General features: G+C 42.7%; 1 long non-coding RNA gene across 4 annotated transcripts in view; it reads right to left on the bottom strand.

The window, feature by feature from the left end:
• Window positions 1–3,146: 3,146 nt before the first annotated feature.
• The window catches only part of LOC123791355 (uncharacterized), a 187,221-nt gene continuing 169,657 nt past the window's right edge, over window positions 3,147–20,710 (bottom strand). For 2 of the 4 annotated variants that reach the window (XR_006779358.2, XR_006779359.2), the window contains one exon: window positions 3,147–3,307. This is a non-coding gene — a long non-coding RNA (uncharacterized LOC123791355). Of the gene's footprint in view, window positions 3,308–19,465; window positions 19,651–20,710 lie in introns of those variants that run through there. The other 2 variants (XR_015728089.1, XR_015728090.1) reach the window with 1 other exon arrangement.

Genomic DNA, 20,710 nt, shown 5'->3' with positions numbered 1-20,710 from the left:
CAGACTTTTTGACCATGTTTATAATAGAATCTAAAGAAGAGTACCAGCAATTCCCAATTGTTTGCTACAGAATACTCCTGTAAGTTGTTTTTAAGCAAGAACATTGCACAAAAACACTCTTTTTCTCTTAGAAACTCTATTGTAAAGGGTAAGGTTTCCTGACCAATAATGAGCATCAGAAAAGTTATAGCTATAACAAATATGTTGTAAAAGAAAAGGTCAATCACAAACTCCTCTGGATAATTAAAAACTTAGACAAATTATACTTAGTCTATAAAATGAACATAAATATATCAAATATAAAGATTATTACTGCATCCAGTATGAATCAATAAACTGGCTGTTAGTTAACAATTGTGCTTGTTTCTTTAGATTTAGAAAGATTTTTAAAGAAAGTTGAGAATGGTCTTATTTTGTTTTTAAAGTTTCTCGGAAATTATTGACCAAATGCTAGTTTATCCCCCTTGTAAGTTTCCTGGGGCAAGATAAGGTGCTCAGAATGATATCAACTGTCATATAACTACCCTCAACTTCGGAATTGCTTTTTTTAAACACGGCATTGTTTTTGCTGTGTTTTGCTAATGCATGTGCATATGCTTGTGTGTGCAGGTGTGTGCATGCACACAGGAGAACCAGAAGTCTGCTTTCTCCACTTCTGATTTCTCTGCCTACTCCTTCACACACACCCCCATCCCACCGGCCCACCTCCTCACTCCTTTCTGTCTTGATCACACTAGTTCAAGTCCTGCATGGAGAAATGTGAATAGGTGTACAGGACAGGGATGCAAGGCGATACTTACTTTGACCTGGGGATGGCTTGTGGAGCTAAGGATAAAGAAAAAGGGCTCGTATTGGCTGATTATATGGATATAACTATTTTTCCATCCGGTAACTACAGTATTTTCTCTACCTCCTGCTTCCTATTAGAGACTCAATAAATAAATCAATATGGTGGGAAATGAAGTAGTCACACTAAATAAAATTGAACAAACCAAACAATAAAGTTCAAAACTTGAAAAGTGGGAATAATACCTATCCATATTGACTTTTCATCAATCTTAGAGGCTTTAACTTGGAGTTCTACTCATATCACTGGGGGGTGGGGGAAGTGTGGAACAGAGTGTGATAGATACTGTGGTTTATTCGTTTGTTTTTCCTGCCCTACATATTCGTCCTTTTTCCCTTCTCCTCTGGTCACAGGAAAGATGCCTGACATGAGCCTACCTACTGGAGTATCCTGTTTTACTGAACAGAGTGACTAAGGGCATAGGATTCAAGAAAGGCCAGTCGCACTTCCTCACTGGAATAGATATGCAGATGATGGACAAGAGAAATTCCCTTTATGTTGGTTTGAACAATCTAGGGCTACCAAAGCCATTGTCCCTAGTCACATGGAAAGAACTTGTCTGCTGAACAAGAAGAGCCACACATAGAGAGCACAGAAAGGTAGCGGCTAGGTGGATAAATGCACAGAAGGATAAATACGTGAGCTCTCCCTTATCTTCCTTCGAAGGAAACAGAGATGCCAATACAATCGGATACCCCACTTATAGATCATGGACTTTAATCAAATTCATCAGCTACTTTGCCTTGGTTTCCCAGTGCTAGCAAATAGAATTCTCAAAGTCCTACAGAGATTTTAGTGAACCCCTGAACTCGTGTAAGGAAAGCACCTGACTAACAGGCACTGTCCTTCGCCAGCCTTCAAACCCAGAGCCATCACACTGCATGCTTCCAGGATGTGAACTGAGTCACACTGTACGCTTCCAGGGGGTAAGTGGGATCTATCAGCATTGGACCAGATGGTAGCCAACCCTACCCTGTGACCTATTCTTTGGAGCAACTCTTTCATCCTTCCCATCAAGTAGACTGCATGGTAGCCTTTCCCCACCAGTGCCAAAAGCATGCCCAGATTTTAGGACGAACACAGCTTAGGCTCAGGCTGGGATCCTGGCAACGTATGCTCATCTCATTTTCTACCACCTGCCCCTCTGGCCTCTGCTGCCAGAATTTGGCAGATGATATGTTTGTTGGGCCAATCACGAGGCTATGGAGGGACAACATGATGGCCTTGGCCCCTCAGCATTTATTTAGGACTCTTGAGCCCAAATAGAAGAGAAAGCATGCTGAGTATGAGAAATGATTTCAAGTCACCTCTTTAGAATATATCAACCAAGTGTAACACATAGAATTGTTTGGATCCTGATTCAAACAAACTCAAGAACAAAAACACCACTTACGATGCAATCAGGAAAGTGAACACTGACTGGGTATTTGATGCTAATAAGCAGATACTGTCATTTTTTTACATGTGATAATGGTATTGTGGTTGTGCTTTTTTTTTTTAAGAGTTATTGTCTTTTAGAAACACATACTGACATATATGTGGACAAAATGACATGATAGCTGAGATTTGCTTCAAAATAAACCACTCAGGGTGAGGGAGGTGGAGAGAAGTGGGTGGGATAGAGATAAAACACTTCTTTGAGGACTGTTGAAGCTGGGTGATGGTTACATGAGGCTTTATCGTACTATCCTGTCATTTTCTGTCTGTATTTGAACATTTTCATAATAGAATGTTAAAAAATAATTCTAGGCATCTCTGGAGGCTGGGGTTCTGGAGCCTCCTCATGGCAAGCAAGTGGATATATCTACATTAACATTTCCCAGATTCAGGAAACTCAGTTGCACAGTGGAAACTATTTTGACATGTCTAGTCCCCACCAAAAATATACAAGAAAGTCAGACTCTATACACCATGCCAAGGTGAGTTAAAGAAAGTAAGATTCCATCAAGCCACAAAGATCTAGAAAAATGCCTATTTACGCTCAAACATCCAGGCTCAAGTCAAAACACCATATCTCCACCTTCTGGAGTCAAAGACAAGGGTGTGGTTTCTAATTGGAGGCAGCCCTCTTGAATATATCCAAAAACCACAGGGAACTTAGGAATTACTCATTTCCTTCTCATGTGGTCAGTTTGGAGTAGATCTCCATAATGTGGGCTTTCAATGCCAATAACTACTTCTCAGGCATTACTACTTCAAATATATCCACCATTGTATTGGGGTTCTCCAAAGAAACAGAACCAATAAGATATACAAAGATGTAAATATAAGAGATTAATTATAAGAATTGGCTCACGTGGTCATGGAGGCTGAGAAGTCCTGTGATCTGCCATCTGCAAGCTGGAGAACCAGGAAAATCAGTGGTGTACTTAAGCCTGAGTCCAAAGGTCTAAAATTGGAGGGCCATAGTATAAGTTCCAGTATGAGTCCAAATGTCCAAGAACCAGGATTGCCAAAGTCCTAAGGCAGAAGAAGATGAATGTCTCAGCTCAAAGAGAGATAGTTAATTTGCCCTTTCTCCACCTTTTTCTTCCCGAGTCCTCAACTGATTGGATGATGCCCATCCACATTTGTGAGGGCAATCTTCATTGCTTGGTCTACTGATTCAAATGCTAATCTCTTCCAAAAACACCCTCGCAGACACACCCAGAAATAATGTTTTACCTGCTCTTTGGGCATCCCTTAGCCCAGTCAAGTTGACATATAAAATTAGCCATCACAATCATATTAGAAAAAAGCATTCAAGCTTTCTTCATGTGGTGCTCAGAGTCATGAGACTGTGCCTGTTTTAAGCCTGTTCAATTTAGGTCTTTCTAAGCAGCAAAATAATCCATATGAATGGAGGACCTTCCGTGCCTGACATGATGTATCCCTCATTTATTTCTACCAAATCACTGTGAGTGTATGATTGCTGCCCTTTCAGAAAAAAAGGATCTCTGTTTGGTTTTACACAGAGGCAATAAAAGAGATCTTTGAAAACTGTGTGTTGAATAACTCCACGGTCTGCTGTGCATCATTTTTATTGACTGTGAGGAAGATGTTATCTGTGTGGCAGGAGTATCATCTGAGTACGGCTGGACACAGACCTTTCAAAGATATTTGACTTTATTCTCACTTGGACCTGGCAGGACTCAGTGAGGGAGGCAGATGGTGTGGTGAGCACACTGTGCTCACCTAGCTCTGAAGGAGAAGATACCACCTGAGTATCTCCAGGGGCATTTGCAGACATTGGCATCTCCTCCCCTGCCTCTGATAGTCCTGGTACGCCCAGCTCTGGTGAGCTGTAGGCCTTGATAACCCTCATCAGAGCAACAGAGGCCCATATGTAACAAGGGGATATGTTTCCTCCTGTGTCTCTAAGTCAGTTACTAGGTATGACAGGCCCACTGTATCATATGTTCCCCAAAGGCCCTCCCCAACCTCACTAGCTTTGCCTTTCCTCCTTATTAAAACTCTACACCAGTGGGTCACAGCCTTGAGCACATATCAGAATCACCTGGAGAGCGCTTTGCATCACACATTGCAGGCTCCACCCCCAGTGCTTCTGATTTAGGATTTGCATTTATAATGATTAGCCCAGTGATGCTTATGCTGCTGATCTGAAGCCCACCCTTTAAGAGGCTTTAGAGCTCCCTTTGAGTGTGAAGCTTTTCCTGAATCCCAGTTTCCTTGGTTGAGGCCCTTGTCTTCCTTGGCCTAGACCTTGGCCTTAACCCCAGCTGGCAAAACCAGGAAGATCATGATGCAGGGATTATCCTGATTCAGCTTCAAGACTCCTACTCATTCAGTGTGAGATCTCTACTTAGACAACACTTAGGGTGGTCACCAACCTTGAAGAAGACTGAATTCTCCTTACTTTCTAGGACACTGTGATTTGAGGTGCTGCTACTACCTCAGGGCCTGTCCTAGAATTGGGTGAAATTCTCTTAGTTCCTGTCCCACCCATATACAACTTTCTTCATGCCCTCTAGCCCCAGTGATGAGGTCCCAATCCTATGTAACCAAACCAATAGGATAGTGTTCCAACCCTCTGTACCTCTCGCTACTGGAAGCCCAGATCTTAGGCTCCCAACTTGAGTTTGGCACATGTACTGCTGATTCATCTTTTTATGATGATGATGATGATGATGATGATGATGAGCTCTTCTGGGACAGAGAAGGCCTCAGTTCAAGCCCAACTGTATAAACAACAATTTAGGAAGAATTTGGCCAAATGCCTTTACTGCTCTAGGACTCAGGGCTGGAATAAACAATCTATAGATGCCCAGTTTCCACCTGCAGATAAATGTTCCAAATCATGGAGCTGGGAGAAGACCCAGGCTTTTCCATTTTTTCAAAACTTCCTTGGTGATTACAGTGTGCAACCAGGGTTGAGAGCCACTGGTCCATCCCCAGATTTCACAAATAAATAGACCAAGACTTGGAAGAGTGGCATGTCAACGTTCCACAAACAAATACTGGAATCTGGCACTAGGATTCTGGCCTACCAATTCCTAGTTAAGAGATCCATGCAGACACGGGAAGAGATACTACCTTCCCACTCCTAGGCAGGCACAAACCCAAGCAGTGGCTCTCCAGCTTGGAGGTGCCACAGAATCACCCAAGGAGTTTGTAAATATGGAAATCTGGAATCTCACCCAGACCTTCTGCAGCATAGAGATTCCCACACACAGATCCCCAAGGGAAATAAAGAAGGGAGGGTGACTAGAGCACCCCTTTGAGGTCAGAGTGTGCCATCAGCATCTGCCAAGCCTCTTCCACTTGTGTTAGTATCCCTGCCCTGGACTTGCTCTCCATTCTCTGGCTGTGATGCTCTGAATAAACCTGACACCTGATTCTGATTCGGGCTCCAGATTTGAGGCCCTAGATTGGCATCTTGGCTTATGACCCTCACCCTTTCTCCCTCTCTCCCCAGCTTCCCCAGCTTCCCCAGCTAAGGAGTTTGTGTGCCTCCTTACAAAAAAACAAATTTCACCACTGCTAGACAAATCTTAAGAGGCCTTCCCTGGCCATATGAAAGCATCCCAGCTTCTCCTCGCAGGGGCTAGAAACTGGACTCATTATACACACTATTAGCCATAAAGGCTTCAGGGGCTATTAGAGAGAAACAGAAGTCCCCCCAGTGACTTCCATGGATAGTCTCAAATGTTTGTCATTGTCCTCAAACAACAGTTTGTCACAGGGACATATAATTCGTTAGAGTCTGAACAGGCCCCTGGCTCTTCACTGGTTTATTTATGTCATTTATTGGGAGCTTTTAAAGAATTGTTTTTCCCAGTCAACCAAATGCACTGATGGAAGCACATTGTCAGCCTTCAAAAACCAGAATCACATCGTTGTGTAGTAAATATGTTCCTGCTCTTTAACGGAGTTTTAAAATTGTGCTGCATTGAAGAAAGAGAAATGGTATGTGTGAGAGTGTGGCTCAAAATCCCCCCATGCTTGGGGGAGGGTCGGCTGGGTTCTAGTATCTTTCAACAAAATGCAGCAATTTATTTGTGGAAATCCCATTATAGCTAATAGGAGTTAAAAACCATTAAAAAAGATAAGGATGTCTAGCCATTTCAAGATTATCTTGTGAAATGTGCCCTGCTAAAAAAGGAATGAATTTTGCAAAGAACATCACAAATCTAGTCATACCAATTCAACTCACATAAAACAATTAAAACTAAATAAATCTGATACCACTGCTAAACGCTTTTTTAAATCTATCTTTAAATACATCAGGCTTAGAAATTCTCACTACTAGGAAAACACACACTGCACACTTAGACATCAAAGGCTATTCTCAGGCAACCCCCTTTAAGCAAGTTAATTGGACAAAATTTTAAATTAACATGAAGGAAGATAGTATTACAATTTATAGAATTGGAAATTTCAAACACAAAGAAATTTCGAGTTGGGGTAAATCATATCCTTGAACCCGTTCTGCTGGACGTGTTTAGTAGCATCTTGGATGAAGACGGAAAGAAAGCTTTTCCAATTTACAGGGGAAACAAAACTGAGAAAACTAAGTGATCCAATAGAGAATAAAATAAAAATGATTCACATTGATTTTGACAGCCTTGAGGAAATTGTACCCTTTCATAAAGTAATTCTATTCTACCTCTAGAAATTGATTCCAGGAAAATCATCCTAAGAATGTTGGAAGAGGAAAGAAAAAAGAAAAAGAAAAATACATATACAAAGATGTTCAATACAGTCTTATTTATAATATGAGGAACAACAGTAGCATGCTAATATTCGATGAATGCTTCAATAAATTATGATATATTCATTCAATGAAATATAATGCTTCAATATTTATGAGACATTTATAATAACAAAAAGAAGCGCTTCTTTCGTTCTTAAGATTAAAAAATCGGGATATAAAATATAAGATAAAAAGTTTTTTAAAAATATAACAGATCAGGAAAAATAGCTGGAAAAACTGTGGTAGTAGTTTATTCTTTCTTTCATCATTGCAATTCCCACTCAACAGTCACTCTTTCCACCATTTAGCATTTATTAAACACCTACTTGGGCCAGGACCTGGGGGTGACTGTTACTCTCTTTTACTTCATATTTCTCTGTGATTTATAGTTTGTACTTAAAGCTGCAATTTCTTCGAAAGGACCCAATTATAATAGCATTCTCTCACTGAGCTTACAAATTTAAACAGACTCTCCTCTTTCTTTTAAAATGCAAACTGTCCTGAGGCACCTTGGTGGTGCAGTCGGTTAAGCCTGGGACTCTTGGTTTTGGCTCAGGTCAATCCCCAGGGCCTGATCTCAGAGTGTGAGATCAAGCCCCCTGGGTCCAGCTCACACTCAGCAGGAAGTCTGCCTGAGATTCTCTTCCACTCCCTCTGCCCTTCCCCAGCCATAAGTGTGTGTATGTGTGTGCATGTGCATGCTCTCTCTCTTGCTTAAATAAATAAATCCTTAAAAAAATGCAAATCCCATCTCTGTTATAGGCCCCCCAAGTCACATGGGCCCTCTACTCTTTTGTTTCCCAGCCCTGAGACATGCTATTTACCACCTGATTGTAGGAGTAGCATGCTTCACAGAGGAGGCCCACTGACTGCTAAGGTCTATCTGAGCTGGCTCCACTCCTCCTCTGAGTCCCCTCCCCAACAAACAAGAAGATAGTTTCCCTAAACCTATTCTCCAATCACAGGTAGTAGTACCATCCTGGATAACGACCATATCAGTTAACACATATGTTAAAGAAAGGTGTTAACCACACAGGTACCATATTGCCCAGCTCCCTCTAGGGGTGTCTGGGTGGCTCAGTCAGTTGTGTCTGCCTTCGGCTCAGGTTGTTACCCTGGGATCCTGGGATCAAGCCCCAGATTGGGCTTCGTGCTCAGGAGGTGCTTCCTCTCCCTCTGCCCCTCCCCACCGCTCTTAGGCTCTATCTCTGCTCTCTCTCTTTCAAATAAATTTTAAAAATCTTTAAAAAAAAAATGCCCAGCACCTTCCAGACAATCTAAATCAGGGCTCTATGGGTTACAAGTACCCGAAACTTCCTCAATCCAGGCCCCAGGGCCTTGGCACATGCTATTCTCCCTTTGCAGAGCACTCTTCTCATACATGTCTACCCGGCTTGCTCCCTCGTTTACTTCCTGTCTTTGCCCAAATTTCCCCTTCTCAGGAAGGCCGCTACAACCATACTATTTTAAAACTCCTGATCACTCACACTCCAGCACTCCCTGTCCCTTTCCCTGCTTTTATTTTCTCCACTGCAGCCATCCTTTTCTTGTATACCATATCTCGCACTTATGTTGTTCACTGTTTCTCACTCTCCCACCTCCCCATCTAGTAACTGCTGGAATGCAAATCTCCAGGAGGCCAGAGATATTTTTGTCTTTATTTTCCACAGCTGTAATCACAGCCACAAGAACAGTGTCTGGCACATGATAGGCACTCAATAATGTTTGAAGAATAAATAATGAGTAAATGGTGCAATCTCAAGGAAAACTGTAAATCATAGCAATTGTTTGTTCAACACCTGTCATTTACAGAGAATATTTGCCTATGCTATTTCACTAGGCCCCCTCCAGAACTCTGTGAGTGAGCGATATTATATTCATTTTACAGATGGAGAAACTGAGACCCAACAAAGTGAAATAACTTGTCCAAGGTCATCCAAGTAGTGTATTTATTTGCTACAGCCACCATAACAAAGTACCACAGGACATAAACACAGAAATTTATTTTCTCACAACTCTGGAGCCTAGAAGTTCAAGATCAAGATATTGGTGGGGTTGGTTCTTTCTGAGGGCTGTGAGGGAAGGATCTCTTCCAGGCTTTTCTCCTTGGATTACAGATTTTTTTTCCTTTGTCTTCACATAATCTTCCCTCCATGTGTGTCTGTGTCCCAGTCTCCTCTTCTTATAAGGACACCAGTTGTTGGATGAGGCCCCCTCTATGACCTCACTTTACCTTGATTTCCTCTTTAAAGGCCCTGTCTCCAAACACAGCCACAATCTGAGGGACAAGGGGTCTTTAATCTATGCATGTTCCCATAACAGGTAGCAAGCAGGTGGCAGTGGTAGAACTGGAACCTGCATGAGTCTCTTGACTACAACCCACACTCTTCCAACATCATTGTGCTCCCACCTCCCCTGGGATAGCCCCTGACCTGCAGACACTACAACAACCTCCCTATGTGGACCGTCCACAGGTACGCTGTGCCCGAGGCAGACAACTTGATTTCCCACTTCCTGGGACAACATGTGACCCGATTTCTCTCCAGCCTTGAATCTTGTAAATCCAATTCCTCCACCACTTCAAATTTCATTGTGTGTCTCATGGGGACCATCCTCTGCACTGTGTCACGTACACAGAGCATCCTTCTTCCAAATGGCTCCCGAGGCAGTACACAGACGCTTCAGAAATTCACAGCCCAAATGATCCCCGCAGGAGTCCAAGATACCACAATGCAAGGGCCAGTGAGAATCTGCCGGAGTTATGGCCTGAGATGACCAAAGCCTCACGATTTCCTGTGTCCCACATCCCTCCCCTGTCCTCCACTATCAGCTTAGAGCACTTCGCCAGAGTGAAATGCCATGTGATCTGGTCCTGGGTAGTGAGTCTACAACACCCTCTTTCCCCAAACACCCACTCACACTCACACACACACTCCCAAACATGCACTCACATTCACACACTCACACAGGCATACACTCACACTTTCACACATGCATTCATGAGTGTGCACACACAGGCACACACACACGTGCTTTCATTTTTCCCTTCAACCTCACATTCAGTTTCAAACTGAGGTGGACCCCAAAGATAACAGGGATCCTGAAACAAAAGGGGTCCAATATATGGCGCTATCTGCCCCCAAGACGTTCTCAAGGCAAATCTGATTTTTGCCAGGACTCTTTCTTTCTTTTTTTTTTTTTTTAATGATTTTTTATTATATTATGTTAGTCACCATACAGTACATCCCTGGTTTCCGATGTAAGGCTCGATGATTCATTAGTTGTGTATAACACCCAATGCACCATGCAATACGTGCCCTCCTTACTACCCATCACCGGTCTATCCCATTCCCCCACCCCCCTCCCCTCTGAAGTCCTCAGTTTGTTTCTCATAGTCCATAGTCTCTCATGTTTCATTCCCCCTTCTGATTACCCCCCCTTTCTTTATCCCTTTCTTCCCCTACTGATCATCCTAGTTCTTATGTTCCATAGATGAGAGAAATCATATGATAGTTGTCTTTCTCTGCTTGACTTATTTCACTTAGCATTATCTCCTCCAGTGCCGTCCATGTTGTAGCAAATGTTGAGAACTCGTTCTTTCTGATAGCTGAGTAATATTCCATCGTATATATGGACCACAACTTCTTAATCCAGTCATCTGTTGAAGGGCATCTCGGCTCCTTCCACGATTTAGCTATTGTGGACGTTGCTGCTATGAACATTGGGGTGCATATGGCCCTTCTCTTCACTACGTCTGTATCTTTGGGGTAAATACCCAGTAGTGCAATGGCTGGATCATAGGGTAGCTCAATTTTTAACTTTTTAAGGGACCTCCACACTGTTTTCCAGAGTGGCTGTACCAACTTGCATTCCCACCAACAATGTAGGAGGGATCCCCTTTCTCCACATCCTCTCCAACAATTGTTGTTTCTTGCCTTGTTTATTTTTGCCATTCTAACTGGCGTAAGGTGGTATCTCAGTGTGGTTTTGATTTGAATTTCCTTGATGGCTAATGATTTTGAACATTTTTTCATGTGTCTGTTAGCCATTTGTATGTCTTCATTGGAAAAGTGTCTGTTCATATCTTCTGCCCATTTTTTGATTTGTTTATTTGTTTCTCGTGTATTGAGTTTGAGAAGTTCTTTGTAGATCTTGGATACCAGTCCTTTATCTGTAGTGTCATTTGCAAATATATTCTCCCATTCCGTGGGCTGCCTCTTAGTTTTTCTGACTGTTTCCTTGGATGTGCAGAAACTTTTAATCTTGATGAAGTCCCATAAATTCATTTTATCTTTTGTTTCTCTTGCCTTTGGGGATGTGTCATGAAAAAGGTTGCTTTGGCCGATGGCCAGGACTCTTTCTATACCAACTTCAGCCTGTTCTTCACACAGAATCAGAAAAACCCTATGAAATGCAAGCCACCTTGGGCCAACTTCCAGGGCCAAGCCCTCCATTGGCTTCGCATCTCACTCAGGACCTAATGGCCCACGGGGTCTTTCAGACCTACCCTGTTACCTCGCTTGCCTTCCTCCCACTCTCCCTACCCATCGGGATTCAGGCCCCTGGGCTCCTTTCTCAACACTCCATGTGTGCTCTCCACTCCACTGACCACTCCACTTGCTCTTCCCATGGCTGGGATCTGTCCTTCCCCAGATAACCTACCTCCTTGGCTCAAATGTCATCTTTCCAGTGAGGCCTTTACTGGTCATCCTGCTGAAAACTGTTCCACCTCCTCTCCCACAGGTCTCATCCCCCAGTACTGTTTTGCTTTAAATTCATAGTGCTTATGCCATCTTAATGGAGAGTACACTTTTTTCACCCAGTTTGTTTGTTTTTGTCTCCGTTTGCTCAGGGAGAAGGCGAGCTCGCAGAAGGCAGGGACAACCATTAATTTCCCCTGAAAGTAAGAGAGTACTGGGACAGAGGATGGGCTCCACAGAGAACCAGCAGGAGATGGATGCATTTGTCTCGGGGCCTCCAGGAGGGAGTGCAGTAGGACAGTCATCTTTACACTGAGAAGTTCCAGACAAACATCTTGGGAAAAACCAGAGCAAATGACAGGAAGGGTCACTGTGTGCAGGGTTCTGGGGGCCCCTTTCCTTCATCTAGAGCAGCTCCATCTGCATTCACTTTATCTCTGAACTTTTCACATAAGATTGTACACCTAAAACTAATATTACACTGTATGTTAACTAACTGGAATTTAAATTAAACTTTCAAAAAAAGATTGCCTCTAAAGAAAGATTTCCAGTGCTTTAGATTGAAGTTTTAAAACCACTGAGGAAAGATCACAGAGACAGAAAGAAACAGACTGGAATCCAGCTCTACTGCTTTTAACAGCGAGATATTGGCCAAGTAACATATGTTTTCAGAGCTTCAGTTTCTATATGTGAAAAATGAGGATGATACATACCTCCAGGGGTGGTATTAACAATATTTAACAAATGGTGTGGCAAGGGCAGCAGCCAATCAGAGAGCATTGGTGTCAACATTACAGGAGACAGGATGGCTGTGCCTAGAACTGACAGAGGGTTGTTACAGCACGCGTCCCCAAGTCAATCTCTGGGCCTTCCCAGGAAATTTGAAGGCTCTTTGTGGGCCCTCCGAGAGACAAAGGAGTGTGGGAGAAAGACAAGGTTAATTCAGGGTGAGCAATAAAAACCCAAACCTTTTTGCAGCCACCTTTGGAGTGCAGACCCAGAATGCCCCAGGAATGAAAATCCAAAACAAAAGGTCTGACCCACCTTCTTCCTATAAGCCCTTGCCAGGGATTAAACAACACACCCCGAAGCCACAGACAAGTCATAATATGCCCATATTTTATCTGGGTCATATTATGCGCAGCGTAATTAATGTTTAAAAGGCATTTCTGCAATAAAATGTCTCTAGAATAACCGGCATGAATCACAAGGAAGCTGTGGCCGTGTTTAATTTGATTGCAGAAGAGATTTCTAGTTAGTGGAGCATTGCCGCCAATGGCCTCTTACTGGACACAGCTAAACACAGCCAAGTGATTACATTTCCAATCAGAGGCAGAGTCTGGGACCGACAAGTCCCCCGTGAGAGCGTTTCCTGGCCAAGAAAGCCCTTTGTTCCCTGTCTTGTTCTGTGAGTGTGCTTTCTCCAATGTCTCCCGATTACTGGGCCATTTACCAGCATCTCCAAGGAGGATCTTTGCATGATTCTTATGAAAGAATTCTCGGCTGAGACTGCCTGATGGCAGACCTCTGTCGAGTCATTTTCTCAATTTGGTGAGCTGATGAAATGCATCAATTATCTCAAAGCACTAAAGTTTGACAATTTCTTCATGAAATGAATATTTTAGTCCCTACATAACAATGGAGGTAAAATGAGTTGGGAGGAGTGGAAAATTGACAGGCCAGGGTTTTGCAAAGAGAACCAATTTGTCCCTGGTACAACACATGGTCTTCACCCATTCCTTCCCACTTCCTGCCTTCTTTACTCCTTGGCTGCTACTTCCCCAAGAGTCTCAAATAGTGGGCGGTGGGGAGGGGATGTTTGTTTCACCTATGAATTGGCAGGTGCATTGCTGGTTCTAATAGAAATGCTATCCCGATCAAAATACCAAGGACATTTTTCAAAGAACTGGAACAAACAGTCCTTAAATTTGTATGGAAACAGAAAAGGCCCCGAATCTCCAAGGAACTGTTGAAAAGGAAAAACAAAGCTGGGGGCATCACAATGCCGGATTTCGAGCTGTACTACAAAGCTGTGATCACAAAAACAGCATGGTACTGGCACAAAAACAGACACATAGACCAATGGAACAGAATAGAGAGCCCAGAAATGGACCCTCGGCTCTTTGGGCAACTAATATTTGATAAAGCAGGAAAAAACATCCGGTGGGAAAAAGACAGTCTCTTCAATAAATGGTGCTGGGAAAATTGGACAGCTACATGCAAGAGAATGAAACTTGACCACTATCTCACACCATACACAAAAATAAACTCCAAATGGATGAAAGACCTCGATGTGAGACAGGAATCCATCAAAATTCTAGAGGAGAACATAGGCAACAACCTCTACGACATCGGCCAAAGCAACCTTTTTCATGACACATCCCCAAAGGCAAGAGAAACAAAAGATAAAATGAACTTATGGGACTTCATCAAGATTAAAAGTTTCTGCACATCCAAGGAAACAGTCAGAAAAACTAAGAGGCAGCCCACGGAATGGGAGAATATATTTGCAAATGACACTACAGATAAAGGACTGGTATCCAAGATCTACAAAGAACTTCTCAAACTCAATACACGAGAAACAAATAAACAAATCAAAAAATGGGCAGAAGATATGAACAGACACTTTTCCAATGAAGACATACAAATGGCTAACAGACACATGAAAAAATGTTCAAAATCATTAGCCATCAAGGAAATTCAAATCAAAACCACACTGAGATACCACCTTACGCCAGTTAGAATGGCAAAAATAAACAAGGCAAGAAACAACAATTGTTGGAGAGGATGTGGAGAAAGGGGATCCCTCCTACATTGTTGGTGGGAATGCAAGTTGGTACAGCCACTCTGGAAAACAGTGTGGAGGTCCCTTAAAAAGTTAAAAATTGAGCTACCCTATGACCCAGCCATTGCACTACTGGGTATTTACCCCAAAGATACAGACGTAGTGAAGAGAAGGGCCATATGCACCCCAATGTTCATAGCAGCGATGTCCACAATAGCTAAATTGTGGAAGGAGCCGAGATGCCCTTCAACAGATGACTGGATTAAGAAGTTGTGGTCCATATATACGATGGAATATTACTCAGCTATCAGAAAGAACGAGTTCTCAACATTTGCTACAACATGGACGGCACTGGAGGAGATAATGCTAAGTGAAATAAGTCAAGCAGAGAAAGACAACTATCATATGATTTCTCTCATCTATGGAACATAAGAACTAGGATGATCGGTAGGGGAAGAAAGGGATAAAGAAAGGGGGGGTAATCAGAAGGGGGAATGAAACATGAGAGACTATGGACTATGAGAAACAAACTGAGGACTTCAGAGGGGAGGAGGGTGGGGGAATGGGATAGACCGGTGATGGGTAGTAAGGAGGGCACGTATTGCATGGTGCACTGGGTGTTATACACAACTAATGAATCATCGAGCCTTACATCGGAAACCGGGGATGTACTGTATGGTGACTAACATAATATAATAAAAAATCATTAAAAAAAAAAAAAAAGAAATAAGGATGATTTCTGGACCTGGAAGACATGATTCACTAGGTCTAAAGAAAATACTTCCCTGTCCTTGGCTTGACTAGGGACAAACAGACGAGTTATCCAGTCCAGTCTTGTAGATTCAACTACCGTGCCCCTCCCCATTGCCTTCGACCTGATTCATAACTAATCAAAACATAACAATCTGCTACCAAAAAAATGAACAATCAGAAGTTGTATATCATCCACCCTTCTATAAAGGTATAAGTTTGGTCAAGTTAATGTTTATCCCTACAATAATGTGTTTTATACTTGCATTTGAACTTGCTTTCTAAACAGGTAATGTTACTTTGTGGTTAAGAATTTGGGCTCATGAGTCTGAATGCCTGGGTTCAACTCTTGACTGCCATTTCTTCTGCATCCATAAAGTTGATTCTGTCTGGTAGTAGCCATTATACTGATATTTCTGCTCAAAGCTCTAAATAGTAATGCCCCCCAAGCATGTAGAGTACTTAGCAGTTTGCAAAATATTCTAAATATATATTATCTCATGGAAGCTTCCCAGCACCCTGGAAGGATATTCTCCCATTTTTCAGGCCTTCACAATGGCAATCTCTCTGTTCAGAAGTTTCTGCTTCCCAGTTAACATTCAGTCGTCCTTCAGCTGAATCTCAGCTAAGATAATACTTCTTCCAGAAGAAGCTGTCCTTAACTCAGATCTGGTACTTGGAGCAATAAACTACTATTGTACCCTCAATTTCCTCTGCTGGAGCACTCACAGCACTTTACTGTCATTGACTGCTTGCACCTCTGACTTCCCAGCAAAAAAGAAGCGATATGAAGGCAGAGACTATGTGCATCTTGCCCACCACTACAGGGCCAGAGCTTAGCACAATGACTAAACCTAAAAGACATGTACTATTTCTTTAACACATGCATTAGTTAATTAATAGATTAATTAGGTTGAAGATATAAAAAATTAGACCTGGTTATGGCACAGATGTTTATTGTTCCCCCAATAGCTCTGTGTGCCCCAAATTCCCCAGCCTCCTTTCAGCAGGCAAGGCCATGTGATTAGTTCTGGCCAATGAGTTGTAAGCAGGAAAAAACATGTAACCCTTCAGGGTCAAAGCTTAAAAGAATGGATGGAGGGGCTCCCTGCTCTCTTCTCCCCTGGTGCAGTGATTGGTGCATCCACTTGCCAAGAAGAAAGAGCCCCAGGATGCAACCACCTGGACCCCTGAATCATAACTTAAAAGAGAAGCAACATGAAGAGACCTTGGATAAGCAGAGTACTTTCTGTGAGTGACTGTAAACCCATGGAGATTTGAGGGGCTTGCTTGTTACCACATCATAGCCTAGTTTAATGTGATTAATTAAAAAGATCTTCCAGAATGACACAGTACACTGGTACCCAAACACAGATCTCCTGAATTTATAAGTTTAATACTGAGTGAATAATAATGTGTTGCCTTTAATTCTTCATCAGCCTAATATCTTTTTTGTCCTTACATCCAAAATAGCAAAGAAATATCTCATAAGCCCCTTACACCAAAAATCTTTGAAGAAAATGACTAGCCATTTGCTATCAATTTGCAAACATTCAGGGTGCCTGGCTGGCTCACTCAGTTGAGCATTCGACTCTTGGTTTCAGCTCAGGTCATGATCTCAGGGTCCTGGGATCGAGACCCCTATGGAGCTCCATGCTCAGTGCAGAGTCTGCTTGTCCCACTCCCTCCCCTTCTACCACTCCCCCGTCCGCTCTCTCAAATAAATAAATACATAAAATCATGGGGCACCTGGGTGGTTCAGTCGCCTTCAGCTCAGGTCATGATCTCAGGGTCCTGGGATCGAGACCCCTATGGAGCTCCATGCTCAGTGCAGAGTCTGCTTGTCCCACTCCCTCCCCTTCTACCACTCCCCCGTCCGCTCTCTCAAATAAATAAATACATAAAATCATGGGGCACCTGGGTGGTTCAGTCGCCTTCAGCTCAGGTCATGATCTCAGGGTCTGAGGATAGAGCCCTGCATCAGGCTCCCTACTAAGCAGGGAGTCTGCTTCTCCCTTTCCCTCTGCCCCTCACCCTGCTCATGCTCTCTCTCCCAAATAAATAAATAAATAAAATTAAATAAATAAAATCTTTTTAAAAAATTTTCAAACACTGTATGTATTAGGTGGATGCCTCTAGACACTACAACCTCCCTATTTATCCACAGAAAGAGCTGTGTGGTAGGAGGAGCATTCCTCTTTGTGAATGAGGCTACCTGTTCCTATGTTCTGATTTGACAGGTTTGAGTCTCTTCCCCATAAGTAAGTGAACTGTCAGAGTTTCTTTGCTAGGTAGTTTCCTCAGATGTGATTACAGTACAATTATATTGATAATCAGCTCAGTGTGTGGTCAAAATGTTTCCTAACGACAAAGGTAAAAAGTATTCTAGTACATGGAAAAAGGAGTCTTTAGGGAGTAGTTAATTTATAGGCTAATGTCTCCTTATACCAAATATGATTGCAAAGAAGTGTTCTTTCTATGAAGTTAGGCTATTGAAAGGGAGCTAGACCAGCTGAGCAGGGATAGAGGCTCAATCTTCCGGCTGGGGTAAGGGTGGAAACTGGCCCCCTACAGTGTTTCATCACAAGGTAGTACAAGTCATGCCTCTCTGTAAACTGCCTTCCTTTCTCTTCCAGCTCTGCTAGTCCTAACCCCTTAGAAAAAGAACACCAGCATTTAATGAGAGCCTATCCTTCAAGGTTACTTTTATACATTCTCATTTAAGCCATCAACCCTTTGAAATAGGTGTTTTCCCAGTTCAGCATGTAGCATCTGGGTGGCCTTGGGTAAGTCGCTGAAGTGCACTGAACCTCCATTTTATCACCTATCAAATGGATGAACTACAAACTGACCCTGCAAGGCTGAAAAAGGGTCAAGCTTTGAGGGATTTCCTGGGAAACAGATTCTGAGACAAAGAATTGCATGCAGGAAGCTTATTAGGAAGCACCCTCAGGAACAACTCCTGTAAGGGGGTAGTAGAAGCTAGATTAGACAGAGAATTTGAACCGTTATGCAGTTCCAGAATGACCTTAGTAAGTCACATGGGAGCTTTAGGACTGAAAGGTCTTTCAGAGTTGTCCTAGACTGAGGCAAGGTAGGTAGGCCTTTGTATATCTCCCCATCCCCACCCACCCACCCACACACACACACAACCCAATCTACAACTCATTGAGCATTGGCTGGTCACAGAGAAGGGACATAATCTTGGACAAATATAGCAGGGCAATGCCCAGGGAGGAAATCTGCTGTGAGCCATCGGCAGGCAGCGAACACATCCAGCAGCTGGGAAATGAATACAAAGTTCTTGAAGGGGAAATAGACAGTAGACTACAGCATTCACTGCAGTGGAAAATAAAATAGACAAGAGGTTTGCCCTCACAGAGGTTATTATCCAGTGGTGAAAGGGAGAGAGAAGAGTAAACAAAGAATCAATTATTTGCATGCAATCAGTATCATTATAGATGCACACTTGTATTCATTTCACATGGAGGAACATATTCCTGAAATAAGAGTGGTAACTACATTGGCACCATCTTGAATCTTTATACCATAGTTTATTTGGATTTGTGACCTGTACATGGCAAATCGTCTTCAAATCCTCTACATCATGACTTGCCATCCATCCATAATTTCTTCTAGTGGCTGGTCTCAAGCTATTGTTGGGCAATCCTCCCAAGTTTTTACCATGATATCATAATGTAAGAGGCCTTCCAAACTTCCCGCAACATCTGCTGGGTCTCTGCCCTCTGTTTGCCTTACCATAAACTCCAGCTATTGTCAAAAGTGTGTACTAGCCTCCAGTGTGATACTCCTCCTTAGGTTACCTGGGCTGGGTGCAGCATCATCACTGCCATCCTTGTCCTCAGTCCCTGGAGTTAGAACTGCTCTCCAGGACACAAAGTATATAGATGGCAGGGAGAAAGTCTCCTGTAGAGGAAATAGCATATATTGCCAAACACGCTCACTTCAGGATCATGCTGTAGGTGCTAACTGGAGAACATTCCAAAAGTGTACCTTGACATTCATTGGTCATGGGTATACAGAACAGTCTGCCCTGCCCCTGGGTCTCATTAACTGAAAGAAAGACATTAAAATGCAAGACATGATGAAGAAGATACACACACACACACACACGGTAATGTAGCGGTTTTTCATATTGAAATATTTTATAATTTATATATGGCTTTAGAATATATTTCAGGGGCGCCTGGGTAGCGCAGTCGTTAAAGCGTCTGCCTTCGGCTCAGGGCGTGATCCCAGCGTTCCGGGATCGAGTCCCACATCGGGCTCCTCCGCTGGGAGCCTGTTTCTTCCTCTCCCACTCCCCCTGCTGTGTTCCTTCTCTCGCTGGCTGTCTCTGTCAAATAAATAAAATCTTTAAAAAAAAAAAAAAAAAGAATATATTTCAGAGACAAATAGCGTTTAACTGCACAGGGTGGTATTAAACAGAATGCATTTGCACAGGATGTATAGGAACTCATAAAAGAATGACTGACTTAGATATGGGGAACAGGCAAGATTTGTTGATGGAGCTGAGATCTGAAAGGTGAGTGGGATTTAGCAACATTCAAGGTCAGGGGGAAGCATATTTCAGGCAGAAGCAGCAGCGAATGCCCAGCCTGAGAGATGAGACAGAGCATTTGGTACATTTGAGGAAAGAAACTCACATGGCTGGAGCACATGGCTGGGTGAGAAGGTGACTTGAGGATAGAAAGAGAGGTGGAAGTCTCCCCGAGGAGAAAGGGAAATCAGAGAGCATTAAGCAAGGGGTGGGAAAATAAAAGACTGTGATTTTGTGAAAAGAGTTTTGAAAGCTATAAGGCTCCTCCCTTCAAGCTTCAGAACCTCAGAGTGTTGCTGTTCTCAGAGCTGAGAATATCTCCCCATCAACCCTATAACCTGGTAATGTCAGAATAGCAATTCCCTAGAGTTTATAGCCTTTCATAGTTACAGCTCTTTATGATTTCATATACATTACCATTTCATATATATCATGTAGATGCATTTCATATGTCTCATATACATCATCACAAAGGTCCTATTAGGTAGGCAGAGCAAACTATAGGTAAAGTTCTACATTTTACAGCTAAAACTACATAAATTGATTGATGTTACACAGCTAATGAACAGAACCAGAACACAAACCCAGCTGTCCTTATTTTCACTCTGGGCTCTTTCCAGGCATTTTCCAATGAGAACAGCCTATCCTCAGACACAAAGGTGTTACTTTTTTTTCTCATCCTTTTTACTGTCTTGAAAAATAGTTTTCTGGAGCCAATTGAGCTGATGTATAAACACAGATGAGAAGTAAAGTTCATGTTGGACCAAGAATCTCCTGACTAGCAGTAGAAAATAAGCTAACTTGTGAACCACTGACAAATTCCAGTCATTCATTCAACAAAAAAATATTAAGCACTTATGATGAGGCAGGCATT

This window comes from Ursus americanus, chromosome 21 (assembly GCF_024610735.1).
Source record: "Ursus americanus isolate L20-20 chromosome 21, mUrsAme1.1.p, whole genome shotgun sequence".
In the NCBI taxonomy this organism is placed as follows: domain Eukaryota; kingdom Metazoa; phylum Chordata; class Mammalia; order Carnivora; family Ursidae; genus Ursus; species Ursus americanus.
This window is presented reverse-complemented; position numbering and strand designations above follow the sequence as displayed.